The following is a 9,874-nucleotide window of genomic DNA, read 5'->3' on the forward strand; positions in this document are numbered from 1 at the left end:
CAACCAAATACATATCCACAAAGGGTAACTGTTAACATCCGACCACAATACCAGACTAGTACCTTGACACCGGTAAATCTCGCGACAGGCTCGGGTTCCAACTTTTGGGGCAATCTAACTAATCCCGTTATCCTTGATGATCTAACAGGAAAAAAATAAGAGAGAGTGGAGTTTTTAAAACAATTTAGAGATCGTTACACACGGAAAGGGCAAAAGTTAAACTCCCAAATCAATACTTTAACGCCTCGAGAAAGAGGAAAATTGAGGTAAATAATGCGAGTAGGTATAACGAGGGTTATTCAAAGTTGATTACCACAAGCCAGCCAAAGACGGTTGCTCCTAACCATCAGATCCCCTCGAGACAAGAATCCGGCACAAAGCAGAACATTGAGAAGTCCCAATTTGCATCAATCCCAATGTCATACCGGGAGCTGTATCAGAGTTTATTTGACGCACATGTTGTTTCCCCTTTCTACTTGAAGCCTTTACAACCTCCGTACCCCAAATGGTATGACGCGGATGCACAATGCGACTATCATACGGGAATTACGGGGCATTCTATAGAAAATTGCACTGCCTTCAAAAAGTTAGTTGAAAGGTTCATCAATATGGGCATTGTCAAGTTTGATGACTCATCTAATGCAGAAAATTCGCTACCCAATCATACTGATAATGGGGAGAATGCGATATATGAAGAAGTGTTGGGAAACGTTCACATCAACGCCATATATGAAGACGCAATTAAAAAGGGACCTTGTTAGATATTCGCCCTTATAAACTTGGGAGTGTTCTGAATAATCGGACTGCAGAAGAAATCCTTGTAGTATTTAGAGCTTGCTCAGAGTAATATTCAGAACACACTTGTTGCTTTTAGCCTAGAAGCAATAAGAACTTTTTTGTGAAATAGGCTCATGTTTGAACGTCGTTATTTTAATATATCTTTGCGATCATTTTTGATCCAATATTATTTCATTCTTTATGAATAATTATTCTTTCATTCTTTCTTCCAAATTATTCATTCATTCATTCATAATCATACTGAACAAATAATTACTCATAAGTTCATATATTCTTTATACATTCTTTTGTACCTATAATAGGTCCCTAGATATCAATGACATAAGTGACGCTGCTACAAACTCAGAATCTCCTTTTGAACGAGACATGTGTTTAGAAGGATTTCATGACTTTGAAGATGACATCGATTGTAGCCTATTTCCGGACTTATTGAGGATGGTAGAACAAGTCGAGAAACAAATCCGGCCTTACAAGGAATCAGTGCAAATTGTGAGCTTAGGAGAAGAGAAAAATGTAAAGATCGGAGCCTGTATCACCGCAGAGATAAAGCGAGACGTTATTGAGTTACTCTAAGAATTCAAAGATGTTTTTGCATGATCGTATCAAGATATGGCTGAGCTACTAAGATGTGTGGATGCTGCTGAGGCTAAGGAAATCTTGGAAGAGGTATATAAGGGTGTATGAGGAACACATGCTAATGGTTTTACAATGGCCAAGCAAATCATGAGATTTGGGTACTGCTGGTCCACCATGGAAGGGGATTACATCAGTTATATCAAGAAATGTCAATAGTGCCAAATCTATGAAGATAAGATTCATGTGCCTCATTCATCTCTTCATGTTATGACTTTTCCATAGACTTTCTCTATGTGGGGCACAGATGTCAGTAGGTCGATCTCGCCAAAAGCTTCTGACGGTCATCGATTTATCTTTGTGGTCATCAATTACTTTACTAAGTGGGTGGAAGCTGCTTTATATGCCGATGTCACAAAGTCGAGAGTCAGTAAATTCTTGAAAAAATTATATGTCAGTATGGAATGCCAAAAAGGATCATATTTTACAATGCGCTAAATTTGAACAAGAGCACGATATCAGAAGTTTACAGTCTGTTCAAGATTAATACAATATCGCCCCAAAATGAATGGCGCGGCAAAAAAAAACCTACTGGGGCAATGTCTTTTTCTTTGGCTTATCGCAATTTTACTCATTGAAGTCGAGATTCATTCTCTCTAAGTTTTTGGATCCAATCCTGATTGAAGGGAAAGTTTTAAAGTTATCCGTTATGGTCAAATGCGCCAAAAACAAATGATGCGAGCTCACCAAAGAAGGTTCACCCTAGAGAATTCCATGAAGGGGACCTAGTATTGAAGAATATCTTCCCCATACAAAAGGACTTCAGAAGGAAGCGGATGCCAAACCGGGAAGGCCTTATGTGAAAGACCCTATCTGAAAAAGCATTGATTTTGATCGTAAGGGATAACAAGGACTTGCCTAATTCTATGAGTTTAGAGTCAATAAAAATATATTTCAAAAAAGAAAAAAAATGAGAAAAAAAAGAGGCTAAGGTGAAAACCCGCAAAGGGCGCCTTGAAACCAAAGGGGATTTGAGTTGAAAACCCGAAAAAGGCGGCTCAAATTTTGGATCAAAATGGGGCATGAGGTGATCAGAGCAACTTAAATTTTGATTAGATTGGGGCATGTGTTGATCTTGTTATACCTGAATCAACAGAAAATGGTAGGCGACATCTTGGGGCATCGACAAAGTCCTGTTGATCTGCTAAACACATGTCAAATCAGAATGGTCTACAGAAAGTTTGTATAGAGAAGTTCAAGCTGCGATATCTGGGGCACCTTGTCTTTATACTATTTATATTGAATTTGTTGTTCTTGGAATACTTCATTTTTCTTCAAGATACGTGTTCCAATTAATTTTTTGCTATATTTAATAATTTATTTCAAGCTATGCTCTCAAATCAATTCTATTTTTATCCATCGTTATGATCTTTTGCAAGCATGTTGCATTGGAATAATGATTAATGGACTAATAATACTTTCACAAGGGAAGTTTTGCATATTACTCTAGAAGTTTCTAAATAATACAGTAAACTAAAACAAGATTATTGTTTAGAACGTACCAAGTTTAAAGGTTGAAATATCTAAGAAGGAAAAGTCTAAACTAAGACCATCCTTTTGGATTTTGTCGTCAAAACATTGATTGAACAAAATGACAAGATGCCAGAGCTTCAATGAACAAACAATCGATGTTCACCAAGCAATAAGAAAAAGTTTCCTGAGAAAATTCTTCATTGGTGCATGAGCATTTGGTATGACATCCTGGGAATGGGGTAAAAGACCAAAGAGCTTCACATTTTGTATCCTTGAATTGCGATAGCAGAGGATTGAAAAAAATTCATATTTTTCTACCCTTGGGTTACAGTGGGAGAATGATGGTACAAATTTTGCGTCCCAGTGGATTGAACTTTGACGTTCACAGTGGGGGGTCTGATTAAGTGTTTCTTTGGATATGCCAGCCGAGCAAGAAGGCGTTGTAGCGCGTCAGTGATAAAACCTTAATAAACTTTGAGTAATGATAACTTAAGTGATAAAGGAGGATCATTCTTGAAAAAATGACATTCTGCATTCATTCAAATGTCATTTATACACTTCTAGTTAGGAGCATTTGATTCATTTTGATCATGTCATCCTAATCACTAGGCATAATTAGGTTCATAAAATAGATTATAGAGGTCATGTTCCCCAGAGAACAAATCAGTGAAGATAGCAGATCTTGCCTTCCTGCATTGACAGCGAAGCAGATCGAAGACAACAACCTTACCTTTCTGTACTGACAATGGAGCAGACTGAAGATAACAGATCTTGCTTTCCTATACTGACAGCGAAGCAGATCGAAGACACTAGCCTTGCCTTCCTGTACTGACAGCGGAGCAGACTAAAGATAGTAGATCTTGCCTTCCTTGTACTGATAGCGAAGCAGATCAAAGACACCAGCCTCGCCTTCCTGTACTAACAGTGAAGTAGACTGAAGATAACAAATATTGCCTTTCTGTACTGACAACGAAGCAGATCGAAGACACCAGCCTTGCTTCCCTGTGTTTGCAGCGGAACAGACTGAAGATAGCAGATCTTGCCTTCTTGTACTGACAGCGAAGCAGATCGAAGGCACCAGCCTTGCCTTCCTGTACTGACAGCGAAGCAGATTGAAGATAACAGATATTACCTTCTTGTACTGATAGCGAAGAAGATCGAAGACACCAGTCTTGCCTCCCTGGGTTTGTAGCGGAGCAAACTAAAGATAGCAGATGTAACACCCCTTACCCGTATCCAACACCGGAATAGGGTACGAGGCATTACCAAAACACATACACTTGTAAACGTATTTAACCGAGTTATAAAATTTCATCAAAATTAAAACTCTCAAAATAATTAACATGTTTCTATAACTTTTCACAATATATCCTCAAAATATTATAATCATAATAATTAGGGCCTGCGAGACCCGATACATACTCATGCAATTTAATGCTTCATTTCCATTTCATTCAATTCGCAATTTCTCATGCTCATAATTTAAATCATATCACTAGCAATTTCCATTTAATTCACGTACAATTCAATGACATCAAATTCAAAACTAATACGTATTTACCATTTAACTCAATGTTTATTGATTATACCATTCAATAACACATTTATGAAATTCTCAATTTAGCAATGAAAATATCACCTTAGTTTGAATAACAACATCGTCCTGATATAAATACACTACCACTTATCCATTTACTTTAATTCTTTTGGGCCCATTTGTCACTTACCATCCTTAATCAAATTAGGGAACGGTCACGGAAAATTGAGTACTTCACTTTTACTTTGCCATAGTATAACTATGGTCTTACGTATGATCACTTATCACTTGTCCCTGATCAGATAAGTGTAGCCACCTATCACTTTGTTTCTTGATCAGATAAGTGTAGCCACTTATCACTTTGTTTCTTGATCAGATAAGTGTAGCCACTTATCACTTTGTCTCTTGATCAGATAAGTGTAGCTAAAGCTATCACTTATCACTTTGTCTCTTGATCAGATAAGTATAGCCGAAGCTATCACTTATCACTTTTCACTTGTCACTTGATCAGATAAGTGTAGCCGAAGCTATCACTTATCACTTTGTCACTTGATCAGATAAGTATAGCCGAAGCTATTACTTATCACTTTCCACTTGTCACTTGATCAGATAAGTGTAGCTAAAGCTACCACTTATCACTTTGTCATTTGATCAGAAGTACTCAAATCCGGCGTTCCGCTCAATTTGATCATTTATTCATATATCAGGCTTACCAACATGTGTTAATTCATAAACCATTCATGGTATTATTTCATGCCAAATCATATACTGAATATACCATACACACATACTATGAAACTTTATTTTCACACATGAGCTTAAACCATGACCAATAATGCACAAAAATAAGCATCATTCATATTTCATCGTTTATGAGTTATAATCAAACATATGACCATTTATACACGAATCATTCATATATTTCCCAATTTTCCTCCTCCTCCTCTCCATTCCACATCCTTAATGTGTATAACACACTTAAACAACATTAATCATAATTTCAATATTCACTAACATGTATATTCAAAGCTGTTTATCCGAGTTAGAGTAACTAAATTATTTTTATCCAGAGCTACAGAGCTCCAAATTAAGATCCGTTAATTTTCCCTGAAACTAGACTCACATATCTTCATACCATAAAATTTTCATAATTTTTGGTTCAGCCAAATAGTACAGTTTATTCTTTAAATTTTCCCCTGTTTCGCTGTCTGACAGTTCCGACCACTCTTCACTAAAAATTAATTATCTCATTGTACAGAATTCGGATGATGTTTTAGCTTGTTTCTTCTAAAAATAGACTCATTAAGGATTCTAACCATATAAACTATAACTCATAATCATTTTTTTACAATTTTTAATGATTTTCCAAAGTCAGAACAGGGGAACCCGAATTCATTCTGACCTTGTCTCACAAAATCTATTATATCTCATGATTTACAATTCCATTGCTCACATCATTTCTTTTATAAGAAACTAGACTCAATAAGCTTTAGTTTCATATTTTATTCATCCTCTAATTCAATCTCTACAATTTTTGGTGATTTTTCAAAGTTACACTACTGCTGCTGTCCAAAACTGCTTTAGTGCAAAATGTTGATTTCCATTGTGCCCCAAATTTCACAGTTTATACAATTCGGTCCTTTCTCAATTAACCCCTCAATTAATCTAATTTTCTCAATTAGTACTTTACTAGACATTATAAGTTGTTACACAACTATTGAAATTCAGAATTTCCACATATAACTCTATCTTCAAACTCTTTTACTATTAGGTCCCAAACATTCACTTTCTATTCAATTCTTTCAATAAAATCAGCATATGAACAATTTAAAGCTCTAATTTCATGCTAAATCATCATATACTTCCAGCACATATTCATATCAACTTTCAACTTCTTTCATAAAATCAAAAACTAATGGATTTAACAAGTGGGCCTAGTTGTAAAAGTCATAAAAATACAAAAATTTCAAGAAATAGTCAAGAATTGAACTTACTTGTAATAAAAATATGAAGAACCAGCTTGAAGAAGCCCTTCCATGGTGTTTTAGCTGATGAGAATTCAGAAAAATGAAGAGAAATCTAGATAATTCCACTTGGGTCCTAACTTTATTAAGCAAATTTTGCAATTTTGCCCTTAATTCTCCTTACTTTCTTGCTGATTTCATGCCTCTGCCGTCCAGCCCAAATAGACCTTGGGTCTATTTGCCTTTTAAGCCCTCTTCCTTTTATCATTTAAGCTATTTAATCATTTCTCAAAATTTTGCATTTGTTACAATTTAGTCCTTTTTGTTCAATTAATTATCGGAACTTTAAAATTTCTTAACGAAACTTTAATACTAACTTTTTAACACTCCATAAATATTTATAAAAATATTTATGGCTCAGTTTAAAATCCCCGAGGTCTTGATACCTCATTTCGATTCTAATTATTTTAATATTTATTTCTAGTGCACTATTCACTATTTCAAAAATTTTCCTAACTTCATATTTAACTTATACTTACTAAATTAATAATATTTTCTACCCATTTGTCGAATTTAGTGATCTCGAATCACCGTTCCGACACCTCTGAAAATTCAAGCCATTACATTTTTTTTTCGTCGGATTTGTGGTCCCGAAACCACTGTTCCGACTAAGCCTAAAATCGGGCTATTACAGCTGATCTTGCCTTCTTGTACTAATAGCGAAGCAGATCGAAGACACCATAGTTTACAGCAAAGCAGATTAAAGATAGCAAATCTTATTTCTCTAAAATTGCAGTGGAACAGATTAAAGCTATAAATAGCATATCTCATCTCTCTGAAGTTGCAGTAGAGCAGATCATATCAAACTTTATCTCTCTGAAGTTACAGTAGAGCATGTTAAAGTAGCAAACCTTATCCCCATGAAGTTGCAGTGGGGCAAGTTGAAGATACAAGTGTTATCTCCCTGAAGTTGCAGTGAAGTAGATTAAAGATAGCAAATCTTATTTCCTTGAAGTTGCAGTGGAACAGATTAAAGCTATAGATAACAGATCTCATCTCTCTAAAGTTACAGCAGAGCAGATCATATCAAACTTTATCTCTCTGAAGTTGCAGTAGAGTAGGTTGAAGTAGCAAACATTATCTCCCTAAGTCGTAGTGGAGCAAGTCGAAGCAACGAGCCTTATCTCCCTAACGTTGCAGTAGAGCAGACTAAAACCACAAATCTCATTCCCCTGAAGTTGCGACAGATTAGATTGAAGCTACATGTCGTATCTCTCTGAAGTGTAGTGGACTGGAATGAAGCTACTTGAAGAAGAGAAGCACTAAAACAAGTTGAGACTCGGCGAGACTGGGCAAAATTGGTCTTTTTTAGTCTTTGCTCTGTTCTCGTTACACGACAACAAGCAAAGAGGGACAACTGTACAAACTCATTTTGCTCGGGCCTAGGCAAACCCAAAAACAAATTACAGCCCGAAACCCAACAGGCCCAATATCACCCCAGCCCAACAAACCAAGTCAAATTAGGGTTTCAGAAAAGTTGAAACCTTAGCCCTTCTAACGTTTGCCACCGCAGCCACCTGCCTTCTGCCACCGCCGCGCGTCTGCCACCCACCCCCACTTGCACCATCAAATCACCTGCAAGAAGAAGATAAACACGCAAGCATCAAACGGAAACAAGCAAGCAAAATAAATCATGTATAAAAACCAAGATCAAAGGCTTGTAAAACTTTTTTTTTCACGAACATGAAATAAAAAGATAACACTTTCAATGTGGTATTTTTACTTCCAATTTAGGTGCTTATTCTTATTTTTTTTATCTATTTTATTTATATATATATACACAAAAGTAACAAAAAGAAAGAAAAGGGAAGAGACTTACCTAGGCGGGGCCAAAAGGCTCATATTGCGTTACATCGGCTGTTGGCCACGGCGGCCGCGCGATGAAAGCCGAAAGGTCTTTAATCTTTTTTCGTTTTCCTCCTCGTTTTTTTATTCTAAAGGCTTTAATCTGTTTTAAACCACCAAAAAAGGGCTATACTAGGAATGAGGAGCAAAAGGGGGAAAGTTTTTGTTTTTCGGCCACCACAGATGGCGGCGCCGTCGCCGGTGATCGGCGACCGGTGCGGTGGTGACTAGCTGGAGCTATGGCCGAATATGAGGAGGCTTGAGAGAGCTTTGAAAGGTTTTTTGAAGTTTTTTTAGAAGAAATGGGCTAAATGAAATTTTTTGTAAAAATGTTGGTTTATATAACTTATCAAAACGGCGTCGTTTTGATGTGAAATAGGCTGAATCGACCCGCTCCAGGCCAGGATTTGCGTGTTTTTGAGCGGGAGGGCTAATTGCACCTTTAGCCCTTCCGTTTTTTAATGGTTTTATAATCAAGTCTTTTTATTGTTTTTAATTTTGCCCCGTGATTTTTTTTGTTTTCAACTTAGTCCCTACTCGAACTACGTCGTTTGAAAGGAGAAGGAGAAATTGCTTTGTTAGTCCCTCCATGCTACGTGCGCGTTCAAAATAGTCCTTCCCCCTTGTTCATTTGCAGATTTGCCCCTCAAAGTTCTGTTTTAAGTTCAAATTAGTCCCTTTTTGTTATTTTTGCTATTAAGTTAATTAATTTTAATAGTGTTATCATTATTTTTACTATTATTATTATTTTTAAATATTACTATTACTATTATTATATTTATTATTATTAATTACCTTATTATTATAATTATTTACTCATTCATACATTTTTTTAATTTCAAATTTAGTTATATATGCATACATACATTTTCATAATATATATATGTACACATATATATTTTTATAACTTATTTATATATACAACAAACTCATATTTTTTTATATTTTATAATTTGTATACATATATATATCTATATACATATTTTTTTATTTTCATGAATATATAAATACATACTTATATATATTATATTTTATAATTTTTATATACATACATATATATATACATACATATATATATATCCTTTTACATTTTTATAATTTTATTCATTTTCTTTCTCTATTTATCTATTTACATTTTCATTATTTTCAAAATGTCTTAATTTTATTTGTTTATATACTTGATATTTTGTATGTTATTGATTTGTCCTTTTATTTATCTTATTTTGTTGCTATTGCTCGTATTATTTTTACATCATCGTATTCATTTTGTTTTGTTACGTATATTAGCACCGTGTTTTATTTCTACTATTTCGTGTTAGATTACTTTTATTCAATGCATAAATTGATTTTTGAATAAGCAAAATCTCGTGTTTAGATTCGAGAAGGTCGTACCCTAACTTACTAGGTTTCGATTTTCACAATAAATCTAAATACACGAATCTTTTTAAACTCAAGTTTTAAACAATCTCGGGAATTAAGAAGAGATCGTGTCCTAACTTACTGGGCATAATCCTTTTTTTCCTCAAGTTTTTAAACGATCTCGGGAATTAAGAAAAGATTGTGT

The sequence above is a fragment of the Gossypium hirsutum genome, chromosome D06 (genome assembly GCF_007990345.1).
Source record: "Gossypium hirsutum isolate 1008001.06 chromosome D06, Gossypium_hirsutum_v2.1, whole genome shotgun sequence".
NCBI lineage: Eukaryota > Viridiplantae > Streptophyta > Magnoliopsida > Malvales > Malvaceae > Gossypium > Gossypium hirsutum.